The sequence below is a fragment of the Dreissena polymorpha genome, chromosome 15 (assembly GCF_020536995.1).
Source record: "Dreissena polymorpha isolate Duluth1 chromosome 15, UMN_Dpol_1.0, whole genome shotgun sequence".
NCBI classification, from domain to species: Eukaryota; Metazoa; Mollusca; class Bivalvia; order Myida; family Dreissenidae; genus Dreissena; species Dreissena polymorpha.
The window spans coordinates 65,643,279-65,665,245 of NC_068369.1; the positions used below are offsets into that span (position 1 = coordinate 65,643,279).

A 21,967-nucleotide genomic window follows, 5' to 3' on the forward strand; every position below is an offset into this window, starting at 1 on the left:
AACTTAAAGAACTGTTTCCGTGATGCGGTAGTCGCTCACATTTGTTTAATCGAAATTTCTTTTAAACATATGATGGGGGTTACGGTTGTGAAATGAAAATCACAATCCACGAAACATCAATAAATGCTAATAATTTTTTTATCAGATGGCTTACCTGCGTTAACATCGTATTTTACAACCATATTCAAGAATGTAAAACACCAATATATACGCTTATGGGTTTTTAGTTCATTATATTTTACAATCATTAATTTAATAAATACTGCATATATATTGGAAAATATTACGCCGTATAATCCGTCGATGAATGACATTATTTATTTGAGTGAATGTGTGGTCTTTAGTACAGCCATGGTGCACGTGTAATTTTAGTATGTTAGTTCATTATTACATTAACATAGCGACTGCAATATCATCCCGATCATTTACAGAACAGCCCTCCTGGATCATTCGTTGTCGCACCTCCATCAATACCTCTCCACGGCGAAAACGTAGCGAATTCAGCATGAAATCCGAGCTATTCAACATCTCGTTCTTATATATATATTCCGCTATTCTTTTCTGCTCCTCGAGCCACAGCATCTCCAGCTCCATCCTTTTCTTGCTGTACCACAACATAGGCTCCGGGGACCCGACAATAGCCTTTCGTATCTTCTCCAATCTAAGTATTACCCCGGGACCTTCTTCTAGCATGTCCGTGATATCTGCTACCCATTTACGATGCAGCTTATTGTTTATACCACATGCTTCCATTAAATTTCGTTCAGGAATCATGTAATACGGCATATATTTTTTGGCAATTGCAGTCCTTAGTTCTCTCAGACCGTCATGCAGCCAGTGAAGCAAACTGTATGCACTAAAGCGTGTCTGTGGGTTACGTTCAGCTTGCCATAAAACTATGTTTTTCAGTATATATGACGTTATTTCTTTATTTGTTGGTTTGATTATATCTTTGATGATCATTTTGAGTAAAACATAAACTTTCGCTTGAGTATCATTAAGGTTGCTTACGAGTTCTGCCTCACCGCTATTAAAGTTAATCCTCCATTCCATGTGCTTGAATTCACTCCCCTTAAATCCAACCGGTGTTAGAATCGCTCCTAATGTTACGACTTTCTTAACTATGACTGGTGACGGCCAATGACGGGGTCTGGCAGCCCATCTGTGTAGGACACTTGGGCATAAACAGCGTAGTGCGAGTACGTTGTCTTCATGCAAACACCCTCGAATGGTAAGCGGTAACGACGGTCCCACGCATTTATGTTGCACCGTTTTGAGTTGGAGTAGATCGATATATGCAAATGACGACGACGAAAATTCATCTAAAAATAAACTACTGCTCAATAGAACGCCCCCATTTCCATTATCACACAGAGCATTGTCGATTATTTCATTACTTCTAGACGTGAGTCTCTCTAATAAAAGTCTGCAGTGTCCTGGATATACATGTGTATCCATCCTGTACACTTGTAAGTCGTGTGGTATGCTGTAAAGATTGATACCAGCTTCCAAACAGATGACATTTTTCAGCAAGAATAGATGGTCACGGTCGCTTTCGTAAACGCAGGTCAGCCCTTCTGCCTTACTGCCAGCTGTGATAAAAGTATTACTAAGGTATGCATTTCTCAGTCTGTCACACTCCCTGTACCTCGCAACGCGCCACCGTCTCATCTCCTCGCCGTATCCCAACCGGGTCATTATAGTACAGATCTCAACAGACACACTCTCTACATAATTCTGAAAACAAAATAGGACGTTCTTTATGTCGGTTTAAGATGCGTGATGAAAGATTATTTAAATTATACGCATATAAAAAATGACACATTTCCGAAGTTGGTTATAATATTTTTTCAGATAATATAAAGCTGTGTGTATTTGTAAATGAAAAATAGTGTCTACAGGTATGCATTACCGCAGCAAACGTCATTATTAAATAATATCGTAAATAAAATGTGAACATAATAAGTAAGTCATTTTTGAATTATTTGTTGATCATTGTGTCTATTTGAATACATGTTTGAACATTAAGTGACACATTTAGTGTTAATAAACACACCGATTGTATTATGGGTATTTTTAATACATATATTGACGTTTAATACTATAACAGTATTATATGTGTAGTACTAATGAATATGTATGTTCAGTTTTATCATCGAATGCCCGTGTTCATGTTCTTTGTTGAAAGGTATGTAGAGCGAAGACGAAAACGCGTTCCTGAATGATAGCCTATAAAACAGACTTAAATTAAATTAGACTCGAAGTTATTATTATTTTATTAAATTATTCTGGATTCACTGTGGCGTCAAGGCGCAATAAATCCGGCCCAGCTATGTGCGTGACGTTAATATTAAAAAACCTCGACTCATATAATGGCACGCATAATGAGACTGATTCTGGTGAAGATGGTGTACCATATCAAGCTTATTTAAAGGTAGTATATACGTATAACATAATACACAGTAAACGAAGACAGTCATCATCGCAGTATTCATATTGAATGGGTATGGATGTTAATTTATGTCCTGTCTAAAACCCCAGCTAAAGACATTATTAGCATACTATTTTAGGTGACATTCGGAAGATATACATATGAAAGTCGGCTTGAGTCTCATTTAAAACGCACAGAAATATAATACATACCTCACTTAAAAGAACTTCAATATTATATACAATATGTATGTTCTTCTGTTTTAGACTTAAACAGGAATCAGTGCAGTATAACTGGGATTTCTGTAATTATACGACATTATTAGCATACTGTTTTAGGTATATACAAATTTTTTCTTTTACTTTTTTTCTAATTTGAAACACGTATTGCATACGAATCTTCGATTACTACTTCTATGGCTATACACACCCTAAACGTATGTGTTTATGACTTGCTATGTATGTTACACGAATTTTACATGAATGTCATATGAATGTATATATTACTATATGGCAAAAATAAAATGTCTGTACACAAAAAATACACTTTCAAAACAAGTCCTGTTAATCATTAAGTATACGATACATCACAATGTATGTGTTACTGCAGTTTGTTTTACTTTTGAGCACCAATCAAGAAAATAGTTATACCGAGTTGAATTTCGTACATTTCGATGGATCTTGTTATACCGAGTTGAATTTCGTACATTTCGACGGATCTTGTTATACCGAGTTGAATTTCGTACATTTCAATGGATCTTGTTATACCGAGTTGAATTTCGTACATTTCGATGGATCTTGTAAAGAGTAACCATTGAAGTCACTAACGTTAATATTGAAATAACAAACAAGACCATCTAAAAATTATCACTTGCATTTGCACAAAATACTGTTTTGAAAGACAAATTATTGTTTTAGCTTGTTCATTGGCAACATCAATTTAAATATTGTAATAGTGATTTGCCATGTCTTCGACTTGCGCCAGTGCATTTTACTCGTTCCATTTACACGTTCTTTCAATTGTATTTGTACAAATTGACACTTAAACGTTTAAAACAACCAAAGAATGGTTAAAATATCCGAACGCAAACTTTGGTTATATCTATTAATACATATATCTACGTTCAATAGTATATTTTCAAAATTAACCTATGCACATTGGGTGGTGCGGTGGTCGAGTGGTAACACTCTGGTCTACCATTCCAGAGGTCCCCGGTTCAAATATCGGCCGGGGCACTGGAAATATCAGAAATGCTTCAAGTATTTCCCACCCAGCTAGAGATGTACTGGTATGAAACCCAGGTAATTCTCGCGTGTATCGGTGCTATATACTGAGCACGTAAAAGAACCAAGGTATCTATTCGCAAAGAGCTAGGGTATCGCACCCGGATTCCTTGTATCCCAATACTGTATCTTCTGCTTGCTGTCTCTTCGGCAAAACCAAAGGACCCCATTGGAAATAAGGGCTTGCACTTTCATGGGTTACCGCAAGGTCAAAATAAATACTCTGATACATACATACATACATACATACATACAAATTCATATTTAAAACAAAAATTAAGAAGTTAAAGTTTAAAAAACACAATCGCTATTTCGTTTCCTTTTAAATTCATTGTTTAATATAAACATCGATTTATTTTGATCGATAACAAACGAAAGTTGAGTACGATACATCTCACTAACTTAGCGCTCAAAATCATAGAATATTCCTGAGACATACTGTTGTACAAAATGCTGTGTCTGGGAACGCTTCCAGCCTCTGATTAACCTGAGAGTGACGACTGTAGGACTGATGTGTCTGGGAACGCTTCCAGCCTCTGATTTACCTGAAAGTGATGACTGTAGGACTGATGTGTCTGGGAACGCTTCCAGTCTCTGATTTAACTGAGAGTGACGACTGTACAGATTGCTGTGTCTAGGGACGCTTCCAGCCTCTGATTTACCTGAAAGTGACGACAGTACAGACTGATGGGTCTGGGAACGCTATCAGCCTCTGATTTACCTGAGAGTGACGACTGTACGGACTGATGTGTCTGGGAACGCTTCCAGTCTCTGATTTACGAGAGTGACGACTGTACAGATTGCTGTGTATAGGGACGCTTCCAGTCTCTGATTTACCTGAGAGTGACGACTGTACAGATTGATGGGTCTGGGAATACTTCCAGTCTCTGATTTACCTTAGAGTGACGACTGTACAGACTGATGGGTCTGGGGACGCTTCCAGCCTCTGATTTACCTGAGAGTGATGACTGTACGGACTGTGTGTCTGGGAACGCTTCCAGTCACTGATTTACCCGAGAGTGACGCCTGTACAGACTGCGGTGTATGGGAACGCTTTCAGCCTCTGATTTACCTGAGAGTGACGACTGTACGGACTGATGGGTCTAGGAACACTTCCAGTCTCTGATTTACCTGAGAGTGACGACTGTACAGACTGATGTGTCTGGGAACGCTTCCAGTCACTGATTTACCAGAGAGTGACGACTGTACAGACTAATGGGTCTAGGAACACTTCCAGTCTCTGATTTACCTGAGAGTGACGACTGTACAGACTGATGTGTCTGGGAACGCTTCCAGTCACTGATTTACCCGAGAGTGAATACTGTACAGATTAATGGGTCTAGGAACACTTCCAGTCTCTAATTTACCTGAGAGTGACGACTGTACGGACTGATGTGTCTGAGAATACTTCCAGTCTCTGATTTACCTGAGAGTGACGACTGTACAGACTGATGGGTCTTGGAACACTTCAAGTCTCTGATTTACCCGAGAGTGAAGACTGTACGGACTGATGTGTCTGGGAACGCTTCCAGTCTCTGATTTACCTGAGAGTGACGACTGTACAGACTGATGGGTCTGGGGACGCTTCCAGCCTCTGATTTACCTGAGAGTGACGACTGTACGGACTGCTGTGTCTGGGAACACTTTCAGACTCTGATTTACCTGAGAGTGACGACTGTACAGACTGATGGGTCTGGGAACACTTCCAGTCTCTGATTTACCTGAGAGCGACGACTGTACAAACTGATGGGCCTGGGAACACTTTAAGTCTCTGATTTACCTGAGAGTGACGATTGTACAGACTGATGGGTCTGGGAACACTTCCAGACTCTGATTTACCTGAGAGTGCCGACTGTACAGACTGATGGGTCTGGGAACACTTTCAGTCTCTGATTTACCTGAGAGTGACGACTGTACAGACTGCTGTGTATGGGAACGCTTCCAGTCTCTGATTTACCTGAGAGTGACGACTGTACGGACTGATGTGTCTGGGAACACTTCCAGTCTCTGATTTACCTGAGAGTGACGACTGTATGGACTGCTGTGTATGGGAACACTTTCAGCCTCTGATTTACCTGAGAGTGACGACTGTACGGACTGATGGGACTAGGAACGCTTCCAGTCTCTGATTTACCTGAGCGTGACGTCTGTACAGACGGATGTGTCTGGGGACACTTCCAGTCTGTGATATATCTGAGAGTGACGACTGTACGGACTGATGGGTCAAAGAACACTTTCAATCTCTGATTTACCTGAGAGTGACGACAGTACGGACTGATGTGTCTGGGAACACTTCCAGTCTCTGATTTACCTGAGAGTGACGACTGTACGGACTGCTGTGTATGGGAACGCTTTCAGTCTCTGATTTACCTGAGAGTGACGACTGTACAGACTGATGAGTCTGGTAACACTTTCAGTCTCTGATTTACCTGAGAGTGACGACTATATGGACTTATGTGTATGGGAACGCTTCCAGTCTCTGATTTACCTGAGAGTGACGACTGTACGGACTGATGGGTCTGGGAACACTTCCAGACTCTGATTTACCTGAATGTGACGACTGTACAGACTGATGGGTCTAGGAACGCCTTCAGCCTCTGATTTACCTGAGAGTGACGACTGTACGGAGTGATGGGTCAGGGAACACTTCCAGTCTCTGATTTACCTGAGAGTGACGACTGTACGGACTGATGGGTCTGGGAACGCTTCCAGTCTTTGATTTACCTGAGAGTGACGACTGTACGGACTGATTTTTCTGGGAACGCTTTTGAGTCTCTGATTTACTCGAGAGTGACGACTGTACAGACTGATGTGTATGGGAACGCTTCCAGTCTCTGATTTACCTGAGAGTGACGACTGTACGGACTTATGGGTCTGGGAACGCTTCCAGTCACTGATTTACCTGAGAGTGACGACTGTACAGACTGTTGGGTCTAGAAACGCTTCCAGTCTCTGTATCCGTACACCCAAAGCCTCCTTCTGCCATTTTTAAAAAGCTGGAAGTCAATATAACATTCAATTACAAAAAAAACGATTAAATAAAAGAAGGCATTATAAAAAGTAATAATATATTTTCAAAATTATTTAAGATTGATTGTATGTGATTTATGAGCGTTTAACTTCGCATAAAACGTATCAAAACATTTAAATCGATTTATAACTGATTTGGCAAATCAAAGCGTTGATTCCTCGTGATACTATTTTTCGAAAGGCTAGAACTTGCATACGCATATTGATTTACAACAATCAATTGTTCGATAATGCACAAGGAAGAACATGGCTTTTACTAAACACAAATACGTTAAATAAAATATCCGCCTAAAATACATAAATATGTTTTACTATTTTGATAAAATTAATAGTCTGAGTAGGACAAATCTAAATTGATTTGTCCAAACCAAGCGTGGACTCCTTATGATACTGTTGTTCGCAATTTAAAAAGGATAGAACTTGGATACGCATATTGATTTACAACAATCAACTGTTCGATAAACGACTATGAAAAACATGACTTATACTTAAGAAAACTAACATATCCGCCTCGAATAAATAAATATGTTTGTAAATAATAAGCAAAGTTCATCAACAGTTTGAAAGAGGGTAGCTGTTAGCAATATTCAAATGTCTTGCACTTTCGAATTCAATATCCATTCCGGACCATTCGACCAAAGTTATATAATTATTATAAATGTGTTAACACGTACATTTTTAATTATAACTTACTGTCTACTGAAACGACTATTTTAATATGATACCATGTCACACTAGCCTCAAACAAATGTCACAAACAAACAAAATTTAGGGTTAGGTTGTATAGACAAATTCATGTACTTTCGATTTCAATATCCATTCGACCAAAGTAATAAATAATTAATGCGTTAACACGCACATTTTCAATTATATCTTACTGTCTACTGCAACGACGATTTTAATATGATTCCATGTCATTATAACCTCAAATAAATGTCACAAACAAACACAATTTAGGGTTAGGATGTATAGAAAATCCATGCACTTTCGATCCGATAACATTTGAAAGGAATTTCTGTTTATCTACGATCATTTAGTTGCTCTTTAAATAGATATGATATCATCGAGATTCATAACAAAAATAACATAGCGTAGTAAATGTTTAGTACAAGTTATGAGCCAAAACTTGTATTTAAAAAAAGTCTTAATACGAAAATCTGGTAAATGTTATGTTGATGATACTTAATGTCTTCATCTCAGTACACATTGAGATCATGTTTTGCCTGAAATAAAATAACACCGGATATAATAAAGAATTCTATCCTGGTTATGTTTATGTAGTTTTAAGGTATCACGTTTACATTGTGTAGTGGTAACATGCTTGAATTTATTGTCTACACATTTATTGTCACTTTACACACACGCATTTAAGCCCTTGTAATTGAATTGCATTGAGCAAATATAAGCATTTATATATGCCACACTTTTTTGAATGCAAGAACTACTGTGTTTTATATTTTTGTGAAATGTATTGCAATGATTTACATTATTTACTGTTTACATAGCAAATAGAGCAATACTTGTTTAATGTAATGAGCTTTTGCATTAATACGATCGTAATTGATGCACTACTTTCACATGTGTATACGTTCATCTCTAGTCGTTGTTATGCCCACAATTTCCGAGCGGGGATACGTATTGACTTTTCGCTCGTCCTTCCGTCTGTCTTTCCTTTCATTTGTCAATTTTTTATGTCGAACGTAAATCAAAAAATATTGTTGCTAGAGGGGTGAAACTAAATACAGAGATCCTAACAACGAGATATCCTAACCGCACCTGGGTATTTTTGTTAATTATATATTTTTATTATGATTTCAATGAAAGATGACATTTGAATACCTCTTTTTTTTCTCATTACAGTGTACCAAAACTAAGACAATTGTACGATCTAGATATTGTGTTCTACTTAATGCCTTTATTTTTTTTGTACACAAAGCCTGTGTATGTTTAGATATAACGTAAATAGTGCAGTGCTTTAGATAAAACTTCTTGCTTACCACTACAATTGCACATTGCAATCTACTACATTTTACTATCATACGCAATATGACGATTGTAACCGATTACTCAAAGTGATTATGCGCTAAACCAGTCTTGATACATCGGCTTTCTCCGGAATCAACAGTACGATCAGGGGTGGCGAAATCAAATGTCCGAGCTGCCCGAGTCGTACATTTGCTTGTCCGGGCACCTGATTTTTTTCAATTTAGATGTCCGTGGACAACCAGTCGGGTTGAGAAATATAGATTGTATTAAAGCCGTTATTAAGTTTTACAAAACCGGATGTTGAAACCCGATAACAGTGTCAGTGCTATTTGCGGAGCAATCAAGCTAAAATATGGGCACTCTCCTGCACAGTGGTCTCGCTTATTCTATAAGCATGATAAGAGACCAGGAGGCTAGCATGCCGCATTTTAAACATTCGGCCCGTCTGTTTAATAGACAGTGTACAGACTGGTTTTCTCGTTCATTCCGTACCTAAATGTTGAACGTTCGTCTTAAATTTTAAATGCATTATTAATACCAAAGGGGAGGTATAAAACCCGGAAATGTCCGGAAAACCCAGAGTGTGTCACATCGCTCCTACCTAACTAAATTTCTAGACTCACAAACGTCGGGACGTTGGGACGTGAAAAGCCGAAAGCCGAGTTGGATTACGTACAGTTCCGTTGATTGGGTGAAGTGTTCCGTTTGAATCAACTACAATTTATATTAAAGTTAAACAAAGACGGTAAAATAGTCATTATGTATAAAAACATATATATAATGTATAATTTGAACATTACATTTCCTGGCTTATTTCATCTGCAAAAATGAAAATTATATATTGAAATACTGTTTTAAAACACCGCTGTGGTTTTAACCGAGTTGAATGGTAGAACTCACTACATACAATTACGACTGACTTATAACATCATGGCGTATTCTCAGGTGAGCTTATGAAGCAATATTATACATTTAAAGCAAAATCACACTACTTCCTGAAGAACAACTTACTCGCGTGTGCTTGATTGGTTTTCCAATTTTATAATTCAAACCCGAAACTAAAAAGACAGGAAGAAAATTCATTCAAATTCAACTGACATGGATGTAAAGACCGGGATATTATGTTGAGATAAAACACTAAATAACGCGTAAACAGGACAAAATAGTTTTCCCTGACAAAGAAGAAACCTTGAACAATTGATCATATGATACGACACAATTGGACAGGAAGAAAATTCATTCAAATCCAACTGACATGGATGTAAAGACCGGAAGATTATGTTGAGATAAAACACCAAATAACACGTAAACAGGAAATAAATAGTGTTCCCTCACAAAGAAGATAACTTGAACAATTGATCATATGATTCGACACAATTGGACGCGTTTGGCAAATCCGAAAGCAATGGCGTAAATATTGAGCGGAGATATTTGCTAAACAAAATAATTATGTCAGCAATATATTTCGGCGTTTTACTCACAATATCCCGCTTATAAATCCGGTTGTGTACGCAAATATAAACACGTGTTATGTTTCAAGACACTTCATTTTTATACTGTGTTAATCAGTGCTTGCTAGTCTTCCTAATGCTTCATTTCTTATCAATGGCGTTGACACCATTTTAAAAATACTGTAGTACGTGTTAACCATGTAACCAACAACCCAATACGTTTTAACATAATACTACGGTTCTGAATGGTTTGATATAATGCAACCTTTGGGTCATAAACGCCTCATGATATTGAGAATAACCAGGGTGACTGACCAAAAAGGTCAAAACACAAAATGCATTTGCAAAATGTGAACTACGTTAGCCTGATGACAGGTTATCAGCAACTATGCTGGTTTTGCAAGTCTATTATTTTAATAAAATACGTTTTAATACTGTTGCTCAAAAAGATACAGGGCAGCGTATACATACAAGTAGTATTTAAAGACGAATGTGCTGTTCATGTATAACTTGGTTTGAATTAATATAAGATAATATAAATGTCAAAACAAAAGCTAAATGGAAAAAGTTCAGGATTTATTTCGTTATTTCATTTAACAACTTGTACTTTCGTAGTAATGGCAGTCAACACAGTTTTGAAATTAACCTGAAGATATGGTATGTGTTTGTCTTGTGTTAAACTAATTTTATTTACAACTTATTTTATTTGTTGTATTTAAAAGAGTATTCAAAAACAAACCATGCAAAATACGACATTTGATATTGATCAAGTGTTACATTAATAGTTTTAATTGTTTTAATGAAGAAATAATCCAACGGTTACCCGTGGATTATTTCGATTCTAACACGATTTCATTAATAAGTTACCCGCGATTTAAAGGTTATAAATGAGAATTATATTAACCGAACTTCCCCCACTTTTCCGCGAAAACATGACGTCACCACAACAATTCCAATCAAATGACGTCGTCTTTATTCATAAAATGTGCGCGGACAATCAAAGTGACGTCACTTTAAACAAACGTTGGTATATCGGGGTAATAACCAACAGTAGTGTTTCTTCTTTGTATATAGAAAACAAGTCACGTGCCGTGGTAGAATAACATTGAAATGATGTGTCAATATTATATTCATGTTATTATCAAAATTTGCTATGACGTAACGTCAAAAAGTCCGTCCATCCAGCAAATTGCGCATGTGATGTACATGTTTTCTTAACAAAATTTTAATTTTTTAACATAGCGTCATGATAATTATATCAAACGAATCAGCTGAAAAATGCGCATTTCACAATATATAATACAAAAAAACAGAGATACCGACATTTAAGTAAAACCTATGTTTAAGTGATTATAAAAGCTATATTATTTTTTCCATATTAATTATAATGGTATCCTAGTAGAGAGGCCCTCTAAGGTTTGTAAAACATGCAACAATTATGTTTTACAATATCAAATTAGCACTCATGTTAGCGTCCAAAGTTGGTAAAGTTTTATGATTTCTAATGCCTAATTATGTTTTGCGTAAAATTCGGAAAAGATAAAAGTAATTATAAAAGCAAAATATTCTACCGACTTGAATTAAAATAATATCGTTGTGAAAGAAAATTAATGACGTTCCTAAAATATGCAAAAGTATTTTTTCAATATCAGATGTGCGCTGTAAGTTGGTATAAGTTGTTTAATTTCCCTACCAAATTATGACATTTTCTGTTTTAAAGGTACAGTTTTAAAGCGTAAAATTGTTTCCGGTAACCCGACCCTACGTTTTTTTCTTGCCGACCCTAAAATTAAGTTTGGAGTATTTAAAGTCGATTTTCGTGCAACACGCTTTTCTTTCGACATTATCACTTTACATGCATATACTAGGAATATGAGGCATCCGGATAAAAACCCTCCCGTCAATTTCATAGGGGCGAACATAAGCTCTCCCGTCTTTTATTCGGAAATTTAAATATCGCTTACCGTTAAACTGAAATAATGACCCTTGGATTATTTTTTCAATATACTTAGTATAAGAATAATTTCTTGTGAACGCATCTCCTCTTATTATTTCAATAGAGTTTCATTTATACTCATGGGCATTCTTCAGGGCGACATGCAGTTGTACGTTAATGCCGGAAGTTATATAATGCCTATTATTAAGGAAGTTCTGGCCCTTGTAATATTTGCCTCTATTAACCTCAATTGAACAGGAATCTGCCGGACTCTACCTAATTCCCCCATACGGAGGCTATATACTTATGTGTAAAGCTAATTCATGTTAACTAATCACTGTCGCAGTAAAACGGCTATTACCGTCAAAAACATATGTATATTAAAAATAAAGTTTTCATTTAGGAATGCATGTATGTTTCCTAATTAATACAGACACAATAATTTGTATGTTGAATAAGGTTGAGAATGTAATTTTGATCGAGGCAATTTCAAAACCCGCTTGTAAGTGATAATGTTATTCTATTATATCATAAAAATATCCCTGTAAATGTTTGGCAAATATGATGATCTTCTAAACACATCTAGAATATCAGAACAATACTATGGAATTTAAAAAAAACATGTTATTTTTTAAAGATCGATTGTGTATATTTGTTAATACTAATATTGAACTATATACAGTTTAATCCGTATCCACTCGCCATTTCACTTTAATTTCTGTTTCTGGATTTATTTTCATTTGCATTGTTTAGTCGTACAAAGTACGGTGTGTCATACCAGCAATAATGAGATTTGAGCCATGAATACACTGTATCAAAAATGAATACACAAGATCCTTATTAGTGAATTCATTGTGAATTGGTCAACACTGGCCTAGCTGCTGATAGGATCATCTCCAGAAATGTGATACACGGTAGATTCGCTGCAGCCAATACACAACTCATAGTGACACACATATTTGTTATTGAAAAAAAAACACCATAGAAACGTCATTATAACCATCATGTTTCTTGATATTACTTGTTCTATCGCCCGTAATGAAAGGAGGACGAGATTATTAATGGCACTATCCGGATTCCGTACTTTGATAATACTTGTTAAGATTTTCAAATACATTTTTTGAGTCCCCCAAACCGAAATTTTCATAAAGCACCACACTCGTGTCACTTATATTCAACGTTATGAATGCCCAAATAACGATCGTTTGGTCACGCTTTGGTCAAGATTTGTGCCCGCCTCCGCCCCTCCCCTGTGATAACCCGACCAATTTCATGTAAAACTAAAGCGGTGGTATGCATGCGCGATAAGGATCTTCATCCTGCTTTGTCCCCACGACAAAAATGTCACATTTTCACGAGACTGAAACTTATTATTCTAAATTTTTCTTGTATATACGGAAAAGGGATATATTATCTTTTATTCACATCAAATCCTGTTCATTGTACATTAAACCATCATTACAGGTTGTTGTGTTCGTTATCGGTTCAAACGACATCGGCAAAAAGACCCCGGTAATTGGGCAATGTTTTACACGTGTTGTGTAAATTACATTAGCTGAGGTTTCTTAAATCTTAATTGCTGTTTCCCACATGTTACATTTAAGGGACTCGTGATATCGTCGAAGACATATTAACTTACTTATCTTCATTTTTATTATCGGTTACAAGTACCATCTTGAAAGTATAGTTGACTCAATAAATAATACAACTCCAAACAGAGGTGGCGCTAGAGATAACCGAACGTGATATGAAGCTCCGTGTTTTCATCAATAATAACGAAAAGAGGGCAGTACAAGTAATTTACGCAAATATAATTAGTTAACGCGTATGCCAGGATTGTACAAAATATCGTCATACTATCATAATGTACGATTATTTTGGAAACACACACAATAGGGTTTTGAAAATTCTAATAAGATACATCGCTTCATATTACACGAATTATTCTGATGAATGTACGCTGTTTAATAATTGTGTATAATTGATGAACTAACAGATTCGAGTCCAATATCAATTATAAAAACGTTAATATCAAGTTGCATCTGCAGGAAATTATTGTATCGTCAAAACAAGGCCGGTCATTTTAGGCATGTGGCCAATTGCAATTTAATTAGACACAAGACAAAAAAACACGACACACACACAGGGGTCACCGCATTAACATGGCCAATGCAAAGCAACGCATAGACTGAGGTTTAGACCCGGTTTAAGGGCGCCGAAACATTACAATTTGCCAAAAGAAAAAAAACCTTCAAAAGCAAAACACTAATTAACCTAATTGCATGACAATTTCAATCAAACTACAATAAAAGAGAATACGCTTAATTTGATTAAACTATTCAACTATTCAATGGTTGTATGTTCACCAGAGCAACATAACTGTAACTTTCTAAGGCACAATGAAATGAAACAAAAACAACGTCGCATGTTTTTAATAAAATAATAAGTTAACTCCAGAAATAAGGTCATGAGGGAAAATAGTCAAACCGCCCGCTGTCTTTTCCTTATTGCTCTCAGGACAACAAAAGCCATCATATATACTATTTACCCTCAATATAAGATATAAATCAAAATCATTCGTAGGCACTTATCAGGATCCTCTTTACAAAGGTGCCATTATAATTAATATCGAATTAATAAAATTGTTTCCTGTAAACCACTTTTACCTTTTCCGGGTTTTCCATTAGGCATTTTTTGTGTACGAAAAAAACCTAAATGTAGACGGACTTTGACCGCAATTTACAGACCGACCCCGACCCTGCCATACAATATGTTTACATCGTTAGAAGCTTTGGAGGCTCTTCTTTCTAACGGTACCATTATAATTCATATCGGACGAATAATAATGCATTTATAACCATTTTTACCTTTTCCGGGTTTTACCTAATATAATTCCGGGTTTTCCGGACATTTCCGGGTTTTATACCTTCCCAAACAAATGTTGGCTAAATTCTAGCTTAATTTTTTTCTCATGTTATTTCATACAAATGCGAGCATTGCCGGATAGTTACGTTGCATATGGAAATGGCTGTCATTAAAATTCAGAAGCGTTTGTCGGATTACACATTTACTTATGCTCATTTGAGAATAAAACAAAACGTTTACAGTTTTGTGTAATTAATTTAACGAGTCTTTGTTAAAACGCTTAACGCGATGAAAAAAAAATATTTTGACAATATTACGCATGAAATGCACGATTTCCACGAGGATTACACCGTTGCCATCATCAGTTTTCTAAGAAACTGGTCACTATTTATCTGATTAGAATGGTACATGTGTAGGTATAACAATAAATGAGTTTATAATTTATATAAACATTAAGTTTAACGGACAAGTGTAGTTCAGCAACGGACAAGTTAAATTTCCTAAATATTTGTCCTTGGACAAGTATAGTTTTTTGAGATTTCGCCACCCTTGACGATGAAAAAATCGTCTGCTGGTCCATATTCGCGCTACAGTACATTTCAGCATACACCAGTTTCAAAAGTGACATACAAATTACAATGCGGCGGCAAGTCAGATAATTGCCGTAGCTCGTTGAAAGTACGTCTAGGTACGTGGTCTAAATGTATTCCGTTAAACAAGCTACCAATACAAGGAATACACAAGTATTACCTGTTAATTCAATCCACTATGTTCAAAGATATCGCAGCCGTTCAGTAACACGTAGTCAGACGGATGACGGTGTTAACACAGATTTAGCTCAAGAGTATCATAGCGCAAACGAGTTCAACATGCTATCTGCCGCTTGATTTAAGTGGTATATAGTGCGGTAGGGTTGATCAACTAATGTATTAACCATCACAAAGTAGTTATAATCATAATCGAGTTATGGACCCTGTTCACTCTTATTTAATGCGTTTTTGGAAAAAAGATTAAGCATCCAAGCCATTGCATCAACTCATCTACACTGTCAGTTCTTATTGAACTTGCAGAGATCGTCACGCGATACTCTTTAAAGTACTGAAGGCGATGCTTTGCACGGGGGTGGGGTGGGGGGGGCGAGAGAGATGTTGCACCTTCAATTATCGCTCGAATGTTCATTGTCGGCTCGGGTACTACTAACATGTACCCCGGGTACTCTTAAGTATACTAACATGTTCATTATTATGTATGATTTGTGTATTATAAACATATACACAATCATGCAGTTACATGATAGCAATAAATAATAACAAAGCAACCCATACTATAAAGATCATTGACAAAGCTTATGGTAAACATGTGAACACATTTAGTTTAATCGCCCTCTCGTGCCAGCAAAAACAACACGTTGACAGGTTGTCATTTTTGACAGTTCTACTTTCGCTTTCATTTTGTGATATCAAACCATTAACAATTATGTGGCTGAACAAAATATCGTCATTGCTTATTTAATATCTTTTTTGCACATTTCTTCAAACTACTTACACCAATACACGATTTTCTTCGTTAATTCAAACTTTTCTGACAGGCTACCGCTTTGTTCACATATTTCGCTTACATTTTGACGCGCGTAGGTAGGACCGCTTCAGAAATGAGTATTCATACTATTGCCTTCGAGGTACTTATCTGATGTTTGACGGAAAGGGCCGAAAATATGTGATTGTGGGTCAAGTTTCCCACAGGTATTACTTCCCCGTAGCCCCATTTATTCCGTACCCAAATATTTTCGTACCCAATTGTTTTCGTAGCATTTTATTTTTCATAGCAAAATTTGTTTTCGTACCCAAATTGTTTTCGAACCGATTTTTTTTGTACCCAAATAATTTTTTCGTACCCAAATTGTTTTTCGTACCCAAAGGTTGTTTTGCATACATCTTTGTACCCAAAATGTGTGTACCAAAAGTTTATGTTCGTACCAACATACACAATTTTGGTGATGTAGATAAACATATATTGATGCTTTAAGATCTAGCCTCTTCAAAAGCATCGTCACACCAGTAATGTCAGTACTTAGATTTAAATGTTTCGACGTCAGCATGTTCTAATCCAAATCTTAATAATATTTACAACTGTGTCGTATATACGATCGAATATTAGATAATAATATTACTTAGAGAATAACTCCTTTTACAGCAGATACGACAAAGCATTGCTCAATTATATTCTGTATTATAACATATTATTATATTTTATACAATAAATCAATACTTACCGTTTTGTTCGAATTTTTGTATCATCCGTAGTTGTATCGGATACGTTTTTGTTGATTTAACGTATTCCCTTTACGTACAGTATAGTTGTTTGGAGAACGCACACACGAGCGTACTGAATGGAACACTAATTTATAATTAAGTCGAATATTTAGCAAAGCACGTGCAAAACATCATCTATAAACAAGTACAATTAAAGATTGCTAAATGTATTTTGTATTGTACCATGACGTGCCTGTTCTTAAACCTTGTGCGTGCTCTTCGAGACCTGGTTTATTGATGCTTCTAGATTTTAGGCAAATATGTATACGTTGTGTTGAGTGTTTCAAAGACAAAAGTGTTTATGTAAACCATTGATTTATTTCAGTTGTATGATTTATTTGGGAAAGTGTATTAATAAGACATTTTACTGCTTGTAAAATATTTGATCCATATCAGTTGAAGTGTTTGTCATCAACAGTTGATCTGTTTAAATGTACAGCTCTCTTTGTTGATAACCATAATATGTCAAAATAATGCCTTTGCATAAATGTGTCCCACAAACTTAATACTGGTTATATTTACTATTTTAAAATAACATACTGCTATTGTCCTTTGATAATAAGAAATGCAATAATCAACATTTTACCACGACTTGTTTTTCAATGCAAAGCAGGGAAATGTGTGTTTCATATTCTGACACAACCATGAGCGAAGCCTTTAAATGTAAGCGAACAATGTTAAGTTAAATGCACGTGTTCAATATAGCGATAATAAAAAATTGTTTGAATTAGTTAACCACTTTAAAATAAGTAAACATGTGTTACCAAACATTTTGATACTCGCGCATACAGACTATGTGTTACATAGATGATCATGCTAAATATGATGATAATTATGATTGTAATGATTATGATGATGTTGAGAAGGAAGAGGATGGCTTTGATGATGATGATGATGATGATGATGGTGATGATGATGATGATGATGATGGTGATGATGATGATGATGATGATGATAATGATGATGATGATGATGATGATGATGATGATGATGATGATGGTGATGATGATGATGGTGGTGATGATGATGGTGATGATGATGATGATGATGATGGTGTTGATGATGGTGATGATGATGATGCTGATGATGATGATGATGATGATGATGATGATGATGATGATGATGATGATAATTATGATGATGATGATGATGATGATGATGATGATGATGATGATGATGATGATGATGATGATGATGATGATGATGATGATGATGATGATGATGATGATGATGATGATGATGATGATGATGATGATGATGATGATGATGATGATGATGATGATGATGATGATGATGATGATGATGATGATGATGATGATGATGATGATGATGATGATGATGATGATGATGATGATGATGGTGATGATGATGGTGTTGATGATGATGATGATGATGATGATGATGATGATGATGATGATGATGATGATGATGATGATGATGATGATGATGATGATGATGATGATGATGATGATGATGATGATGATGATGATGATGATGATGATGATGATGATGATGATGATGAAAAATACCGGTAGTAACATTTTATTGTTTAAACAACATAATGAAATGTACATTTAAAAAGATATGATTGTAACTAAAATATTAACAATAAAGAATCAACAATAAACAATAAAAATATTAAAAATGAACGTTGCAATATAATACTGGAGTACTGAAGCCAAGTAACACTTATTTGATTGCATCATTCAACCTTTCGTTCTATTTAATTAAGCAATTTGAGGAGAAAACGACTTAAACAATTGATGCATTACATTACTCATTTCTTAAAATTGTAATTGGTTTCAAATGGTAAACCCATACTTTTGCCGTTTATGGACTAATTTGTAGATATCCTTTTGTGGATTTATGTAAGAAAACACCCTAAAAATTACTTAAAATCATCCGAAACATTGGCATCCATCATATACAATTTCAAATGCGACCACTGCCGCCGCTTCCACAGTTGACGCCGCCATCACCAGAATCATTGCTTCCACCGCTGCCTCTATCACCATTGCAACAGCCGCACCTATACCACGACTTTTACCACTACCAAATATATACCTCATTACACATACCGCCGCCGCCACCACCATTTGTGATACAACCTTCATTACCATGCTACAACTTATAATCAATTCGTTTGTATTTTCATATAAATACTTGATCATTTTGTTACACACCTATTTATAGACTGTTTCACTATTAATTAAGACGCGCTGTAATATGACTCATTATAGATGAGGTGAATGGACTATCTGCACTTGTTATAAGGAATGTATTGATGTAACCTATTTTGTTATTTAAAAGGGGCATTACACATTATCATTGAATTGCTCCTTTATTTAAAATTAATCACAGTAGCGCAGTAATTAGTTAATAAACTTCTTTAATGTTACTATAATACAAAAACCCTTATATTTTTTTAATGGATCTGTATTCGCAAAGCTGTCAAATTTGTATGGAAACTCACTTAGTATAAATGTAAAAAAGTGAATCAAAATATAATTATGCGGATTGCATTGCAATATGTGTTAAAACGTATTTATAGAGGTTAAACGTTAGTAATATAACTCTACATTAGCATCTATATGCCATATAACATAGGACATAATGTATTTTATAATACACTGTTTAAACAATGAATTGACGCGTATTGCTTCTAACAATGTTACGTTGTTAACTGTATTGACCACAGTGCGCATCTTGTAAAAACATGTGAGATGTACGAAACAAATAAGCGTGTAGTTTGCATTTAAATGAGTGTTGTGCCTCATTAAAAATTAACATAATACATAAAAACAAAATACTTAAGTGACTCTTGCTCAATAGAATTACTCCGGACTTGGGAAAATTATGTAAAAAAAACAAACTATGATGGTACTTTTAGACAGCAAATTTAAAATCCTTTCAAAACCACATAACTATCAACCCTTATTACTCAAATGAAGTTATTATTAGTGAACAATTTGAGATACCTTTTGTAACTTCTTATTAGATTTGGGCTTCTTCAATTTTCAAGATACGGAAAACACCTATACGAACATGCTACTACAAGAACATCATCATCTACAGTGTTTAATATAACTGTAGCTTGTCACGAAAGTGTAGAATACATTGCAAATCCACGCCGTTGTTCAGATCTTTATATAATACTTTCGAAAAGTAATAGTAAATAATCGTTTAATATCGGGCCGTGAAATTCGAACGCGCCTGCACGGACAATTTTAGTATATTTTCAGTCTTATTTATTTATTTTTATATTGTCAAATGGCGAAAACTTATTTGAACATCATAGTACATTCTTATTAATTCTGAATTTCACAGATTTTAAATATGTTTTCCAACCAATCTCAATTTATTTTATTTGTTAAGAATAAATAGCCCATATAATACGCATATTCAGTGAGAAGTTTTGACGTGCGCACGTAGAAGACACCGCTAATAACATATTTCCTATGTCATCTTTATGGATACGAAGTTATGCAATTTTGTTTTGATTTTAGTCGACCGTAAATTTCTTTTTGTAAACCATAGCTTCATTTTCACACAGACACACGTGTTTCGAAAAATCCATTTTACCTACAAGAAGGTAAGTAATATAATACAAGTGATAGGTGTGATACAATAGAGTTCGAAATTGTAAACTATAAATATGCATGGAAGCCCGACTTGAAAAATACTTATATTGACAATTTAGAGAGTGAAGAATGTTTAGGAAGCTTAGATGTTTTGACGGATAATATAAGGGGTAGCATGACATGTGATGATATAGATGTGTGTATAAATAATTTCGAAGCTATTTTAGACAATGTTGCCTCACCTTTTTGTTAAAAATATATGTACAGACAATAGTAATTATGTTGTTAACTCGGAAAGTTCACAGCCATGGTTTAACGAGTAGTGTTCTGAGAAAAGAAATATTTTCTTAAGATGTCTTAATCAGTATTGAATTTGTGAAAATGAAAACACAATAGTGAATTTGGTGAAATCTAGGTCGGGTTATAAGTTGATAATAAGAAAATGTAGATACAATTATGATAAAGAAAAAACAAATTAACTGTTGAGTAACAGGCACAAAAATGCTCGTTTATATTGGAATATGTTAAAGGAATCTGCTGGTATCAAAAAGTCAAATATATCAATGTCAATGTTTGAAAAATATTTTAGAGCTGTTAATAATCCAGAAGACAGGTATTTTACACCTGATGAAGATATTATGTATTTTATTGAATTGTACGAAAATGATGAATTAAAAATTATGTTCAGTGAATTAAACACATGTATAACTATTACCGAAATAACAGCAGCCATTAACCAGTTGAAAACCAACAGTTCATGTGGTCCTAATTGCTTAATAAACGAAATGTTTACTGTCGGTAAACATGCATTGATGAACGTTTTTTATACATTGTTTAATAAGATTTTTTGAAAACGCATATTTCCCTAAGCGATGGTCGGAAGGCTTTGTGCTTCCACTTCATAAAAAAGGCAGTATAAATAATGTGGATAATTATCGTGGTATAACTTTATTGAGTATTTTAGGTAAGCTGTTTACTTGGATTACAGATAATAGATTGAAATAATGGGCCGAAAAGTATAACATGTATATAGAAGCCCAAGCAGGATTTAAGGCAAATATGAGTACGGTAGAAAATATATGTGTGCTTAAC

General features: G+C 35.3%; 1 protein-coding gene and 2 long non-coding RNA genes across 3 annotated transcripts in view; all 3 read right to left on the minus strand.

Moving 5' to 3' along the window:
- LOC127859808 (uncharacterized) overlaps positions 1-21,967 on the minus strand; it is a 436,037-nt gene that overhangs the window by 46,316 nt on the left and 367,754 nt on the right. The window lies entirely within an intron of this gene.
- LOC127859372 (uncharacterized) overlaps positions 209-21,967 on the minus strand; it is a 184,900-nt gene continuing 163,141 nt past the window's right edge. Inside the window, exon 2 of the long non-coding RNA XR_008039337.1 lies at positions 209-680. This is a non-coding gene — a long non-coding RNA (uncharacterized LOC127859372). The remainder of the gene's footprint in view (positions 681-21,967) is intronic.
- LOC127859371 (uncharacterized) lies at positions 1,610-7,839 on the minus strand. Its single transcript, XR_008039336.1, has 3 exons — positions 7,604-7,839; positions 6,617-6,710; positions 1,610-1,737 (listed from the first exon to the last, which is right to left on the minus strand). It is a non-coding gene; the product is annotated as an uncharacterized LOC127859371 (long non-coding RNA).